At 42.5% G+C, this 16,600-nt stretch overlaps 1 protein-coding gene and 1 long non-coding RNA gene across 2 annotated transcripts in view; one reads left to right on the forward strand and one right to left on the reverse strand.

Moving 5' to 3' along the window:
* The window catches only part of GPC6 (glypican 6), a 1,245,321-nt gene that overhangs the window by 1,156,000 nt on the left and 72,721 nt on the right, over positions 1-16,600 (forward strand). The window lies entirely within an intron of this gene.
* Positions 666-12,345, reverse strand: LOC129624627 (uncharacterized). The gene is made up of 3 exons (XR_008701078.1): positions 12,076-12,345; positions 10,346-10,538; positions 666-1,589 (listed from the first exon to the last, which is right to left on the reverse strand). It is a non-coding gene; the product is annotated as an uncharacterized LOC129624627 (long non-coding RNA).

A 16,600-nucleotide genomic window follows, 5' to 3' on the forward strand; every position in this document is an offset into this window, starting at 1 on the left:
TCCCATGGACAGAGGAACCTGGCGGGCTACAGTTCATGGGGTCGCAAAGAGTTGGACGTGCCTGAGCGACTGAGCACATCGCCTGTTGCAGAGGCAGGGAAAGAGAGAGCATGGCAAGGGGGCTGTCAACACAACCTCCATGGAAGGGCCACAGCACAGTGTTTCCATCTGGTCATGTGACCAAAGCAGGTCACGTGACTGAGCCTGCTATCCAGAAGGCGGGAACATTTGTCCCTCTGTGTTGCACACAGACTGAAAATGGACACATTTGTAAACAGAAACATTGTCAACCTCAAACACAGATGACCAAGGCAAGATTTTTTTTTAATGAAGTTTTTGTTTTGAATTTAAACTAGAGCTAAAATGGCCCAGTTGACCACTCTTTTCAACACCTTCCAGCCTTTATAAGTCTCCTTGAGGCAGCTGCACAGAACCCAGGTTCTCCAAGGATCATGATTTAAAACTGTTAAAGGATCTAGTATCTCTTCTGCTTCTATCATTTGTTAAAATTTATTTTATTTTTTTTTGCCACTCCACAAGGTATATGGGATCTTAGTTCCACAACCAGGGATCAAAACTGCACCCTCTGCATTGAGAGCATGGAGTCTTAACCACTGGACCTCCAGGGAAATCCCAAGGCAAGATTTTTAAATTGATAAGAATCGATTCATTACTCTTTTCAACTCTGAGACAGATCTTACATGAAAAAAAGAGAAAAACTCATCACTCATTCAACAGCTGTTTATTGTACTGTAATACGAGCCAAGTATAAGTGACTAGAACATAATCAAAGAGCTCACAGCACTTTGAGGGATGGCAGACAGACTTAGCTTTAACCTATATCAGACTATGTACTGGTCAGGAGTGCATGTTAAAGTTTTAGAAATGGAGGAGAATTCTAAGTCCTTGTTACAAAGGGAGTGTCTGCCTTGCCCTGGAAAGCTAGCTTCCCTTTCTAAGTCTGATTGATTTTTAGCATTGGATGGCTGTTTCTCCTACCTGAACTTCAAATTCAACCATCATTCAACCAGACTGAGTTGAATGGGAGTCCCACCCCAGTATCCAACCAAGTCAGTGTCTCAAAGGAGGATGAAGAAGCTGTTGCCAATGAGTAGGAGAAAAGGAGCAATAGGAAAACAGAATGAGCGAAGATTTTTTTATTGCCGGCATTTAAATGTCTTTCAGATCCAGACTGCATATTTTTTAAATGAGCCTTGGATACTGGATACTGTGAGTGCTGCTCTTGTCTGACTTGATGTCACGTTTGCTTAGGCGAAGCAATTTTTCTGCTCTTCTCCTTTCTGGGTCAACCTAGTTGGAGCAAATCAAATTGTTCTCCCTTTTTCTCCCTTTCATACATCATCATTTAAGATCACCAAGAATTTGAGTTCCAGAACCTGCCCTTGTCTCCTTTTACAATAGCTGTTTATTTCTGAACAGCATTCATGAAGGAGAATACTTTTCGCAGGTTAATCAGGCAAATTGCACAGGCTGACAGCGATGGTAAACTTGAAATGAAAATCTCAGGAATGTGTGTGTCATTAGCTTCCGAGTGGAATTATTTGCAAAATCGTAGAGCTCTGATTTAGCTGGAAGAAAAATTACAATATAAATTCATAAATTATTTATGGGTAATGAAGCAGGAAAACAATGACTTTGTAAGTTTTATTCTAAGGGATTTGAACCTAAGATAACTCCACAAAGCAGACTGAATTCATTTCAATGAAGAACACTCATCTGGGCACTTGAAAAAGCTGAGCTTTTCCTTTGCTTGGTCTTTGCGCCTCCTTGAGTGCTAGAGAAAAGGGGTAAATACAAAGCAGCTAGACCAGCTATGGGAAGAAAACAGAAAGGTAGTGAGCTGCCTTAATTGATCTCCTCACATAAAAGCCAAAAACCCAGGGGCTATCTTTAGTGTGAGACATGTCCTCGTGAAAATGTCTCCAGTTACTCAGAAAAATCAAATCTTCTTTATACAGCAGTCTTCAAGGAACAAGAAATATTTCATTAGGATTTTAATAGTGAGGGCGCAAGTGAAAGAAACTCCATCTTGTCTTGTCAACCTTTATCCTCTCTTGAAAAATAAATAAAGTACGATATCTTTACAGTAGTTTCATTTAAAGAATTCTTTCTCTCTGACTTTGGAGAGTTAGAAATTAAATGAGTCCTTAGGGAGATTTTTTAATTTACTTTTTTTTGAAATATAGTTTATTTGGAATGTTGTGTTAGTTTCTGCTGTAAAGCAAAGTGAATCAGTTATACATACACGTATATAACTACTCTTTCAGATTCTTTTCCCATGTCGGCCACTACAGAGCATTGAGACTAGTTCCCTGTACTATACTGTAGTTCCTTATTAGTTATCTATTTTATATATTGTAATGTGTATTCCCAGGTGGCTCAGGGGTGAAGAGTCCACCTGCAAATGTAGGAGATGCAGGTTGGACCACTGATCCAGGAAGGTCCTCTGGAAGAGAAGTGTCAACCCACTCCAGTATTCTTGCCTGGAAAGTTCCATGGACAGAAGAGCCTAGCAGGCTATAGTCCATGGGGTTGCAAAAGAGTCAGACACGACTTAGGGCCTGAACAATAACAACAATGTGTATAAGTCAATCCCAATCTCCTAATTTATCCCTCCCCCATTTTTTTGTGATATGCTTTGAAGACATTAATTTGCATAACTCTGATATGACAAGGACGGACTGTATGTGTGTGTTTATTTTGTTAATTACAGTATACTCCTTGTGTAAGTGAAAAACCCAGAGATTTGCTATAGTTAATTTATCAAATTGTAGCTGAAGCATGATACTTTTATATAAACTTCTATGATTCATGACTAGTTTTTTAAATATTTATTTATTTTTAATTGAAGGATAATTGCTTTACAATATTGTGTTGGCTTCTGCCATACATCAATATGAATCAGCCATAAGTATACATATGTCCCCTCCCTCTTGAACCTCCCTCCTACCTCCCACCCCTTCCCACCCCTCTAGATTGTTACAGAGCCCTGGTTTGGGTTCCCTGAGTCATACAGCAAATTCCCATTGGTTATCTATTTTACGTATGGTAGTGTATATGTTTCCATGCTACTCTCTCCATCCGTCCCACCCTTTCCTTCCCCACCACCTGTGTCCATAAGTCTGTCCTCTATGTCTGCATCTCCATTACTGCCCTGCAAGTATGTTCATCAGTACCATCTTTCTAGATTCCATAGGTATGTGTTAGAAAGAAAGTGTAGTCACTCAGTTGTGTCCGACTCTTGGCAACCCCATGGACTGTAGCCTACCAGGCTCCTCTGTCCATGGGATTTTCCAGGCAATCGTACTGGAGTGGGGTGCCATTGCCTTCTCCAGGAGGTATGTGTTAATGTATGATATTTGCTTTTCTCTTTCTGACTTATTTCACTCTGTATAATAGGCTGTAGGTTCATCCACTTCTTTGGAATGGACTCAAATACATTCCTTTTTAGGGCTGAGTAATATTCCATTGTATATATGTACCACAACTTCTTTACTCATTCATCTGTCAGTGGACATCTAGGTTGCTTCCATGTTCTAACTATTGTAAATAGCGCTGCAGTAAACACTGGGGTACATGTGTCTTTTTCAGTTTTGGTTTCCTCGGAGTATATGCCTAGGAGTGGGACTGCTGGGTCATATGGTAGTTTTATTCCTAGTATTTTAAGGTGATTCATCACCACTTAGTAAAATTCAGCGACACCCAGTGGTGAGCCAGATGTGACCACCAATTTCCAGTGTTCCCTCATTCCCTCTCATCGTGTCCTTTCCTAAACTTAGCCTACCACAGAAAAGTGTCATAGCTCCCTGCCTCCTGGAGGAGTAGCAGGGAAAAGATGGGATAAGATGACCCTTGTCAGAATAGCCTTCAAATCTTATATATTTTGACTGATTTTTTTGGGGGGGAGGGTAGTTTTGTTCCACCACTTGCGAGGAGAGCTACTTCACTGTGCAGGAGGATTGATCTGTTTCTCCATGTTGTTCTATTTTTATCTCATATATTTTGAGTCTATGCTTATAGTTACAGTTTTATCTTCTATGTACCTTGACCTTGTCATTATATAGGAATCCCTTGTCTCTAGTAGTATTAGTTGTAGTTTGCCTTAATATCTATTTCTTTAATATAGTTACACCAGACTTTTGCTAATATTTGACTGACATATCTCATTTCACATCTTCACTGTCAACCTTTCTGAAACTTTGTGTTTTAGTTATACTTCTTGTAAACATCACATGGCTGGATTTATATTTAAATCAAGACCCACAATATTTGTACTTTAATTGGTGCATTTAGTTCATTTAAATGTACTAGAAAATCTAAGATAGTTAAGTTTATTTTTTCCATCTCATTTTGTCATTTCTATTTGTCTCTTCCATTCCAGTCTTATTTTTGCTTCTTTCTTATAGATTGATTGAGAATATTTTTCTCATTCCACTTTTTTCTTCTGATGTTTAGAATCTACTTTATTTATTTTAGTCTTTTAATAGTTGCTCTTAAAATTTTAGCATGTGTCTAGATGTAACAAAATCTGAGTTTAATTAATCATTGAATATCTTCACCCTTCTCTGGAACAACACAAGGACCTCAAAACATCTCAATTTTGATCATTTCCTCTCAAATTATATGCTGTTATTATTGGATTATTTAGTTCTATCTTGTAATGTTTCTAATCTTACAAGGTTTTAGATGATGGAATTTTGTATAGAACCACTCCCTACAGCTTTCTTTGGTTATCATTCCTTCTTGCATCAAACTGTCCATCAGGAATCACTTTCCTAGGTCAGGAATACATACTATAGGATTTACTTTACTGAGGGTTTCATTTGAAAACATCTTTGTCTTCCCTCATTCCTGAGAGACATTTATGTTCCATACGTCATCCTTGACGGGAGCCTCCGTTTCTCTGAGTACACTGTTGCTTATATTTGACTGTTTCCTGGTTTCCATCACTGCTGTTGAGAAGCTCATCTCAGTCCTTCTCCTGTAAGTAGTCTGGAGAAGGCAATGGCACCCCACTCCAGTACTCTTGCCTGGAAACTCCCATGGATGAAGGAGCCTTGTAGATTGCAGTCCATGGGGTCGCGAAGAGTCAGACACGACTGAGCGCCTTCACTTTCAGTTTTCACTTTCATGCATTGGAGAAGGAAATGGCAACCCACTCCAGTGTTCTTGCCTGGGGAATCCCAGGGACAGGGGAGCCTGGTGGGCTGCCGTCTGTGGGGTTGCACAGAGTCGGACACGACTGAAGCGACTTAGCAGCAGCAGCAGCAGCATTGTCTCTCGAGCTGCTTTTAAGATCTACTTTGTTGTTCTGTAATTTTATTGTATTATGTCTAGATATAGATTTTTCCCCCCACTTAGGATTTGCTTGACTTTCTAAATCTCCTAAGAGCTCTTTCATTATCTAGAAAACTCTAAGCCTTTATCTCTTCAACATTGTCTCAACCTCCTTCCCTCTTTCTCTGCTCTTATTCTATAACCAATTAGACAAGTCAGATGTTCTCCCTGTCCGCCATGTCTCCTAACCTGTCTTTGTCTCTTTCTACATTCAGAAAAAATTTTTTTGCGCCACCTCTCAGGTTATTATCTCTCCCTTCTGTTGTAAATAATCTCCCATTAAAAACATCCACTGAGTTTCAATTTTAATGATTATATGTTTCATTTGTAGTATTTAGTTCTTTTTATATGCTTAGTCCGATGTTCAGTAGTTTCTTACTCTTTATTCACTTTTTTAAACCCTACTTTTTTATCTTTGAACATACTAATTCTACACTTTGCATCTGATACTTCAGATATCTGAAGTGTTTGCTTGTCTCATCTGGTATTTCAGCTGGCTTTTGCACATGGTGCTTCATTTCCTTACATATCTTATATTCTATTTTATTGAAAGTCTTTGTGGCTTGTTTTTCTGGGTTCCTGTTTTCACCTAGTTTGCAGCGGCACTAGTCCACCCCATGGCAGTTCTGCTGTGGATTGCAGAACCAGGGTACATTCAGCTCTTTAGATGGGAGGCTCTTCTACAGAAGCTCTGAATTCTACCCAGGTCCACATTCTGCACCTTGTGGGCCAGTGCTAATGCCTGCGAACTGCTTGATGGACACCTGCTGGACAGGCCTACCTGGGATGTAACAGTGTTTCATTCGCTCTTTCACTGCCTCAGGCCAACTGGGGGCAGACACAGGCAGAGCGAGCAAGGAGTGTTCGGTGTCATGAAACCTGCATCCACGTCACGCAGACGAGGACTGCGGACTGAGAATGAAGCCAGCCCCTCACGGTTTAGTGATGCATGGACTCCTTCACTCCTTTTGTCCCTCCCAATCGCTCTGGGAGGCATTCCCCACTCCACTAGGCACAGGCCGTGTTTCTTTCCACATGGTATAACACAGATGCCGAAGCCAGGAGGCACCCAAGCAGAGCTCACATTTCTGTGTGAGCCTGAGCCGATCACCCGACCTTGTTGTGCCACGTTCTGATCTGTCAAATGGAATAGAAAACAAACAAACAAACAAACAAAAAAACCAGTACTTGTGTTATTCTGTTTAAGTGTTGATGATAGCTGCTGCTGCTACTAAGTCGCTTCAGTCGTGTCCAACTCTGTGCGACCCCATAGACGGCAGCCCACCAGGCTCCCCCGTCCCTGAGATCCTCCAGGCAAGAACACTGGAGTGGGTTGCCATTTCCTTCTCCAATGCATGAAAGTGAAAATGAAAGCTAACGGGCATAAATCTGGCTCAGGCATCGTCTGCACTAAGATTAGTTATCAATAGTATTATTGGTAATAATAGTGATATCAATAGGTTAGGTGTGACTGTTATCATTAATCAAAGAAGAAAAATATAGAATTTCAAAGATTTCCATTTTTCACTGAGACTTGGTCCTTAACACAAAGCCGGTGGACAAACCCCTTTGCCCCAGCCTTTGGTCTTTGCAGAAAGTGGCTGGTTCCGCTTCGAGCCTCAGTGTTGGAGGAGATGAAGGCTAGGAAAAGTTTTGCTGGGAGCTGTTAGGAAGAGTCACAGAGGAAATGCTAACACCGGCATCTGCATTCTAGTCAAATAAGCAAGCTCAGGGAGTGTCTCTCTAAGACACGTAGCAAGACTACCATGAAAACTCCAAGGGTGAACACTGGTGACGCTGATAAGAGATTCAAGTCTATAAAAGAGTTTGGGAAGCAGGCGACTAAGTAGTAGATGAAAATAACCAAGCAGAATGACAGAGTAGGGGGCGGAAGGATGCGCCCAGGCTCAGATGACTCATTTCTGAGAGCAGGGTAATGTCACCACCCAAGATTGCCACCAAAGGGCTTTTAAAAAAACATTCAGCCTAGGGAAGGTAGAAATCCTGGCAGAGAACGTGAAAAACCCAAATTAGGTGGCTGAATCAGATGCAAAGGTAGCATCTGAAATAGCCTTTTTTTTTTTTTTTTAATTCACTTGAAGGTGAACACAGGGACAAGTCATTGACAGTAATTTATGTGTAAAATGGTTGTCGCTTGGAGAGTAGATTTGACTATGGGGAATGAAAAGAAGTAGACCAAGGATCTTGCAGCTGTGTTTTTTCTTCCCCCATCCTGACCTTGCTCCTTTTAAAAATAAAAGGAGAAACAGAGGCATCAAGTTGTGAAGGTTTGCCAGTGATCGAGGTGCCAGAGCAGGATCCCAGGTTTCTTATTTTTATCCCCATTTATACACACCCAAGTGCCCTACCTACCTGGCTTACAAAATATAACGTGGTTTCAGACTGAAGCAGGAGCCCCTTAACAGTCAGTCCCTCCCGGTTCAATAAATAAGAAGAGTGCTCCACATTTATGGATAAAAAAAGGGTTTTCACAGATCACACCTCATTTGTAATGCTTGAAACAACTGGAAATGGTTATTTGATGTTTTCCTTGAAGAGACTACCAGGGCTGGTTTTCTGTTTCCCAGGGGCCTAATGCTACAATCCTCTTGGTATCTGTGATGTTTCTGCTGCCATCAAAGGTCAAACAAGAGGTGAACAGACATTTTAGTGGGTTGATTGCTATTTTGTCTCTTGTTTGTTGCCCGCAATACTTTAGTAAGATCCTATGTTCAGGGGTGATAAAGAAGAAGGGGTGAAGGAAGGGAGGGAGGGAGAGAAGGAAAGAAGGGAAGGAATTTTCCTGCCTGACACACAGAGCTATTTCTGGTGCCTCAAGCAACTTTGTAGAATTCCATGATGAAACCTGGAGGCTCACGCAAGCAAGATGAACAAAGGATGTTGGTGGGAGGATGGGGCAGAGGGCCATACAGTCTGGACGGTGACTGTGGTGAGAGTTTCCAGAACATTCAGTCAATTGCCCTCCCAAGTTTACTCTTCACTCCATTGCTGGTATTTTCTCAATGGCTCTCAATCGTGGGAATTTAGGATTCATTTTGTAAGCTCTTCCTATACAATAACAGCATTGTCAGGTAAATTATTTTTGGTTGAACTAATGATTAGGAGTAACAGCTATGGCTCTATTAATTTAAAATGATGAGAGGCTTTCAGCATGTTATTTAAAATGCTTGTGGGAGTTGTATGAAGTCCCTCCAGGATTACTGACTTTGGGTTTAAAATCCTTATTACAGACTTTCGTCTTCTGTGTCCAAATTGTTGCATTCTCTTGAATTGTGGTCAGCAATTTCTCAGTCCTTTTGAGTCACCGTGACGCAAACAGGACTATGATCTATCCAGAAACACCAAAGCCGTGTTTGGCTTTGGGCTGGCTCACGCCAAGTCTAAAAACAAGACTGTTTGTTCAGGTAAGTGGAGCAAGATGCAAATAGAGCCCGAGGCCTTGATCCTTTTAAAAATGCTGGCTAAGGCCTCCTTCCTCACCATGAACTTTCCCACCATCCTCTCAAGAGGGTCACAAGAGGGTGGAGTGAGACAGCTTGGAGCCTAAGTGCAGATTCACCATCACTGCCAGGGAAAACTAACATGAAATGTTTGCTCTGCGTTCAAGGGTCCTTTGAGTTGGAAGGACGTTAAAGCCCATCTAGTCCAATACCCTCATTTTACCAGTAGGGTTGCCAGAATCCAGGGAGATGACGTAACAGATGCAGAAATCACACCAGCTTAGCACTAAGCTATTTCTTTGCTTCTCAACGTCAGTTCAAGTAGTACATCCAGAAATGCACTTTTTAAAATAATGTCACCCTAGTTGTTGTCAGCCTGTTTTTACTGCTGTTTTATTCCACTAAGATCAGGAATTTTTGGCATTGAAATATGGTGTGTATACACACACACACACACCATATTTCAATATATATATATATATATATATATATATATATATATATATAATAGAGTAGGAAAGTCCACAAAATTATAATCACAAACAAAAATAAAATTGAATTTGTTGAATCCACTGACACAAGGAAGATAGTTTTTTTCTCTTTTTCAGACAAGTTTTCACTTCACAGCAAAATAAGCAGAAAGTATACAAATTTCCTTATACTCTGTACTTCACATATACACAGTCTCCCTCACCCTCAGCATCCTTCTCTAGCTGGTACGCATATGTCTTTATCTTGTTTTTTACTTCCAGTTGTACCCTTTGACCAACATCTTCCCAATTTCCCCAGGTCCTGCTAACCACCATTCTACCCTCTATTTCTACAAATTTGAGTGCTTTCAATTCTATATTTAAGTCTATATATATATATATATATATATATATCCCACAGTGTAGGTGTGTGTACTCGGTTGCCAAGTCATGTCCAGCTCTTTGCGACCCCATGGACTGTGGCCTGCCAGGCTCCTCTGTCCTTGGGATTTCTCAGGCAAGAATATCATTCAATATGATGATGCTTTCTCTGTCTGACTGATCTCACTAAGCATAATGACCTCAAATGCCTCAATATCCATCTACATTGCAGCAAATAATGGCTGAAAAATACTCTAATCAGGTGTTTGTTTGGAAACATCAGGTTTCCTTTCCAAAAAATTTCATTTGGGCTTTTCATAAGATGTTATAGAAAAACCCGAATGAAATTTTTTGGCTAACCCAATGTATATCATATCTTATACATCTATATTGTATCTTCTTTATCCATTCATCCATTGATACTTAGGTTGTTTACATATCTTGGTTATTGTGAATAATGCTGTAATAAGCAAGGAAGTGCAGATATCTTTTTGATATCCCATTTTCATTTTCTTTGGATATATACCCAGAAGTGAAATTGCTGGATCATATGGTAGTTCAGTTTTTAGTTTTTTGAGGAACCTCCATACCATTTTCCATAGGGACTGCAGCAATTTACATTCCCACCAACAGCTCACAAGGGCTCTCTTTTCACCACACCCTTACCCTTCTTACCTCTGGTCTCCTTGACAGTAGCCATGCAGCCGGCATGAAGTGATCAGGGCCACAGTGGTCATAATGATGAAACTACTCTGACTGTCCTTGTCATCCAAGCCAATCTTAAATCAGCTGGCAGGAGGCATGCTATCTTAAAAGCTGCCATTTTCTAGTGAAAACACAGATGTAAGTCCTTCCAGCTTTCCTCTTTCTGTTCAAAGGGTGGGGAGAGAAGAACAGAGCAGGTGGATAAAAATAAACAAGAGACCCTGTGATGCTCTCCAAAGGGCCAGAACTAGGCTCCTGTGAGTCAAGACAATGAAATCAGAGGAGTTTCTCCCCTCCTCCGAGACCAGCTAGAAATGTGTGGGGAAAGGAGGGGCCACCTTCAGCTCCAACTCCTATTTCATGGGCAGTAACTTTCCCAGGGACTTTCTCATCAAAATCACATTTGCGATTCAGCTTCTACCCACATCAGAACGAGACAGCAAAGGTTCTCAGTGTATCTCCGGGCTCACGGTATGCCCTGGCGTGGACAGGAAGGCGTGTGGTTTCTCCTTCCACATGCAGGATTTCAAGCATAATTTTAAAGAGTAGGGCCCACTGCCTTCTGCTGGAGCCGGCTGTTTATGTAGCTGTAAGACTGTTTTACTAGCTGTGTTTGTGGAGGTGCCTTTTCCGTCTGTGTCAGCAAAATCGCTGGGCCGATGGGGCTGGGAACTGTTGGGATCTCACAGAGATGATTAATTGCCGAGTATCTCAGATGTTCTACTCTTCCCGGCGCTGGGGGCCCCTTTCATCTCTTCTTCGCGGAGATACACTCTCCTCTCCTTCTCTCCCACTCTGTCCCCTGCATTCACACTTCCCCCCACTGCTCCCTCCCTGCTGCGGTTCTAGCCTGGAATTCTAGGCCACAACACAAGGGGCAAAAAAAAAAAAAAGGTGTTTTCATATCACGGTTAATTTACTGCAGTCAGAGCCAAAACAAAAACACAACATTCTGAAAATGCCAAGCTCTGGGGAGAAAGGTCTCCTCGCTAAACTGACGCTGCCCTGTGACCCGGACCCTTTTTCAAGATTCTCACTGGTGCCCTAACACAGGGTGATCACATGGACTGAAAATACAGATTCAAAAGCGATGGGGTCATTTTCTTGGGGAGGGGAGAGAGTGTGGGGTATTTGTTTTTTTTTCACTTGATTAACAGAATGTGTGATAGCAAGTAAGCCGTGAGTGATCACCGACTGCTTCTTATGGGATTGAGTCAAAGTGCAAATGCAAATCATTTCACGTATGTCTTCCTTTCCTTCAATAGCTCCAGTGCTTCCTCTTTGTAGGGCAGAGTTGAGCTGAGAGGCTTCCTAACTGTGAGAAGTAGGGCCACACTATGCCCCTGGGGACTTTAAAATGGACTTCTCCATCTGAGCGTACTGTACACCGCCTCCCTGATTTTGTTGGGAGAGAGAAGAACAGAGGGTTATCTTTCATGCTTCCTGGAGATAAACTACAAAGCCCACAGAGAAAGGTCTGTCACTAGTATCTCAAAGGTTCTCTCTGCCCACTAGACCGGCATTTCTGAAGATGTGGGGCCTGATCGCCCCCACCAGAAGATAGATTCCTGAAGACCAGCCCAGCGAAGGGGGATGTCTGGGACAGAGAGGGCTGCTGACCTGGAAATCGGGAGCCCTGGTTATGGCCCCTCCTCTGCATCGCCTCACTGTGTGACCCTGCACAGCCCAGTTCCCCTCACCTGTGAAATGAAGGATGGTCAGGACAGTCCTCTAGAGCACCGTGACCTTGAGCTTCTGTGTCAGTGTGGAACGTAGGACCCCACTGAGCATCCACCAGTGGATTCTAGATCATGCTTTAGAGCTTCTGAGAAAGAACTCTGTAGGGCTGAAAAAAACAGAGCCCTCAGAGGATTGTTTTGGTTTTTTTTTCCCCTTTCTTTCTTTTTTCAGAGCATCCAGCCAATGTCCTTTAGAGCTTGGCTCCTATTTCTTTGTGGTCCAAGAGGGAGTCCAGGAGGGACAGAGTACAGAAACTAAATTAAATGTCCATAAGAATGTCCCCAAAGAATAGAGGCATGGAGAAAGTCACAATTGAGTTTAAGCCTCTGAAAACATATGACAAAATGCTGAGTTCTCCCTGCACGTTCACTGTTATAAATTTTCACATGAGCTCACGGTGTTTCCAGGACTCCCAGGCCCTGGCCTCTCACATCCTCTGCCTAAAAGGATGAGGCTCCAGGAGTGAGTCTGTACCTTGTGTTACCCTCCGCAGCTGCCCTCTGCTTGCTCTGGGAGATGTTTGATTCCTCCCCCTGACCTTTCACTTCCTCTTTGAGGGGCGATGTCCCAAATTACACAGCCAAGGTCTTCACCATAGGATCTGCAGAGGGTGAGAAAATAGATCCAATCTTGAACAACTGTGGTTGAACAATTGTGTAAATATTGTTGAAATCCATGGCTTTTTCCAGATGAAAATAGCATTCCACTCACAAGGTGGATTGGAGGCATTCAGGAGACCCAGAAACTTTTGGGTTGTCCCATGACTTCTCCAAAGCTGTTTTTGTTTTTGTTTTTTTCCAGCTCCTTCTTCTCTTACCTTGATCCTATCCAGGACAGAAATCACCTGGGTTAGAAATTTTGCCCATTCCCATAAATATGGCTTTTTGAACCTCCCAAGAGACAGAAAGGAAGTCAAATGTAATTACTCAGCCTCTAAGATTTAATCATGTGGTGATTCATCAAAGGTTCTGAAGATGCTGCACATTTCTGACGTGAAATGTGCCTTCTGAGAGGCTCCTTTGCCGTGCTGCTTTCATGAAGAAAGAAGGATCCGTGAGAGGGAATTTCACACCAGGACCAAGGCTTGTGCTGTGACACCTATTTATCTGTGTTCCCTTGAACCGTGTTGATACCATTGTGTTCGAATAAGTTCAGTCTCATCTCTCCTCTTCTCCTCCTCCTTCATCTTTGCTGTTATCCTGGAAACTATACATCCTCTGCCTGTGTTTTCCAACCTCGTAACAATTTGAAGATCATTTTCAAATATTATCAGGTAGGCAAAATTTTTACCTCACTGAAAACCCACGCCTGGCCACCTACGATGTGACCTTGTGTTAAGTCGTTTCAGTCGTGTCCGACTCTCTGTGACCCCATGGACTGTAACCCACCAGGTTCCTCTGTCCATGGGATTCTCCAGGCAAGAAAACTGGAGTGGGTTTCTATGCCCTCCTTCATGGGATCTTTCTGACCCAGGGATTGAACCCGTGTCTCTTATGTCTCCTGCATTGGCAGGCAGATTCTTTACCAGTGGCGCCACTTGGGAAACCCACCATGTGACCTTGGGCAAGTCAATTCATTCTGCTGAGCCTCTAGTCCAGCAACTCTCAGGTTTGACTCTGCGTCAAAACTGGGAGACTTGAATAAATACTGCAGTCTGGGCTCTGTCTGCAGAGGAGCTGATGCATCTGCTCTGGGGCTGGTCCAGGTCTCCATACATGAAACTCTCTCCAGGGTTTTTCAAGGTGCAGCCAGGGATGCCAACCACTTCTCTAGGTCCTTGTTCTTCAACTGAGGATCTTAGGTCAGCAACATCAGTATCCCCTGAATGCCTGTAAGAAATGAAGATCCTCAGCCCCGCCTCTAAGACCTACTGCCTCAGAATCTGCATTTCAGCAAGACCCCAGGTGACCCCTGGGTCCATCACAGTCAGAGAAGTACAGCTGTAATTCCTTGTCTGTTAACAGGGGATAATAATATTCATGACATGGTGCATGCCTTTCCCCATGTAACCTCAAAAAAATAGAGGAGAAAAAAAAAAATAGAGCAGATATAGGCTCTTAAGCCTGCTTCACAGAGCTGTGTGACCTGGTGGGTTTGTTGTGTGTGTGGTGGCGGGGGTGGGGGGGGGAAGCTGGGGGCGGGCAGGGATGTTCCTTTCTGTGGTTTTCTTAAGACCTCTTAAGAGGCTGATGGTTAACATTTAAATGACCATGTAAAATGGTCCTATGAGTTTAATATGTCCCTTTGATCTGAGAAACTAGACTTCCTCCCCACAAAATAAAATTTGCCTCCTTTTTCTATCACATTTTAGTTTGACCTGGGGGCTATAAATCAACTCGAGTTGGCAGACGGACTTGAGGAACAATGCAGAAAGGTTTTTAGTAAAGGATGGTGATTAGTAAAATAGAGGAACCAGGTTGGACAAGTGGAGCTCAAGCTGGTCAGACATGTTTGTTTACAAGGGATCAGCAAACTATGGCCCACAGGCCATGTCAACTATTTGTTTAAATAAAGTTTTATTGGAGCATAGCCCCGCTCATTCAGTTAAATATTAGTTAGGTATCATCTATGCTGCTTTTGCACTGCAGCAGTAACACAGAGTAGTCCTGAGAGATAGCACATGGTCTGCAAAGCCAGAAATAATGCTCTCCATGTTCTGAAAGCTGATACTAGCCTTTCACAGAAAAAGTTTGCCTATTTCTGAGTTAGAGCAACTACTGAGTGAGGCCAAGGCTGGGTGTGCACTGGCCATCTGGGCTCATTGACTTGTTGGGTTTCATGGCCCCGTCTATGCCTCTAATCCCAAGCAGGCATTGAGCAGCTGTGTGGTTGTGGCAGGGCCAGCTGGAGGGCCTGGTACAGACCCATCCACATGCTGGGAACAAACAGGAGCGAAGAGGTCATCTGTCTACAGAGAGCAGCATTTGTCTGTCGAATTGGTGGAAGATCACTTGAACTTCTACCTAAAATATCCCCTTTATAAGTAACTGCATTTCAAAATAATATGGGGAAAGAGCCTGGCAAGAAAACCCTGAGTTAAACACAGAAATGCAAAATTCCCCGTCAAGCTGGAAAGCAAAGATGCTTACCTGGGAAAAGTGATAGGTAATTGAATGTGCCATCGGTCTATTTCAAGAAAGAAATTCCTTCTTGAGGGCAAGTTTTAAGCACTTGGGATATAGACAGACATTAAGCCACTTGGGGGTCGCTATCAAAGTATGTCTAAAATAAAAGCATGTCCTATTTTCTATCTTTTTTTCCTCTTCAGCATGCTATGGCGAAATCAAGCGTCACATAAGATTTGACCTCTGCTCTCAGTTTGAGAACCAGATGTTGCTAATGATCCTGCAGTGATGCTTAGTGGGACAGGAATTGGAAGAGAGAGATGAAGAGAGATAGGCCAGAAAAACCTCCCCAAACTTGGGCTCCTGAAACGGGATGCTCCCTTGATGATAACTCATATCTCTAAATGTAATTTTTTTCCTCCCCTATTTCTTTTGGGTCCCCTCTCTCATCCTAGTTGGGCTTCTATTTCTTCCAGTAGGCAATGGGGAGGCCAAGAAATTAGTCGTTAGGGGCCCTAAGAAGGCTCCTGGGGGCAGCTAGATTGAGCTGAAGTGTAGCAATTAGCTATGGCTTAATTCCATCCAAATGGTGTTTTTAGATTTGCAGCAGTGATAAAAAGTGAGAGTTCTAAGTGAGGGGAAAAAAAGAAAAAGAGCAAGAGAAAGATACTAGCAGTCTTGGGTGGAACAGATTGTTTCAATTATATTCTTGCTGTTTCATTTTGCAAGTTTTTAATCAAACTGGAAGATGTGAAGTCTTTGCATAATCTCCCTGTATACAGGTTTTCTTGCCAGTGGATTCCCTCCAGCACGGGGCTGGCTCAGCTGTTGATCCCTGGCGTGGGAATCCCCCAAAGGGGCTCATTCTGCAGAGCAGAACTTCAAATGTGCGCTTGAAAGATGGATGATGCCTTGATAGAAATGGTGATGCCCTTTGGTTCAGTCATTCTAAGAAGTGCATTCTTTTTCCCAAAGCTTTCTTCAATACGCTGGCATTTATATATGGATATATAGGTAGAATTGGTTTGGTGGTTCTGACTGAACTGAGAAGCTAATGAGTTTGGCTGTGAGTGAATTTGATGTCAGGAGATTGCAAGAGATGTAACAGATGTGAAGATCTCTGTTTACAAGAAAGATAATTTTCTCTCTAACCACTACATGTGAGTTCTGAGAGAGGTTAACAGTCTCTTTTCTCTGTATGTTTACATGAAGTTTCTGGAAATCATTGGGAGGATTCAGTACATGACAAGATTTTCCCAGGGGCAATAGATGAGGGATTTAGGGATGAAATTGGCCTGCGCATCAGGGATGGAAAAGGATTCCAAGCTCTTCATATGCTTTATGAATTAATATCTGTATGCATTACCCTCTCAATATAGCACTGAGCCAGGAAGTCTTATGTGCCATTGAAGTTAGCTGT

Source organism: Bubalus kerabau, chromosome 12, assembly GCF_029407905.1.
Source record: "Bubalus kerabau isolate K-KA32 ecotype Philippines breed swamp buffalo chromosome 12, PCC_UOA_SB_1v2, whole genome shotgun sequence".
NCBI lineage: Eukaryota > Metazoa > Chordata > Mammalia > Artiodactyla > Bovidae > Bubalus > Bubalus kerabau.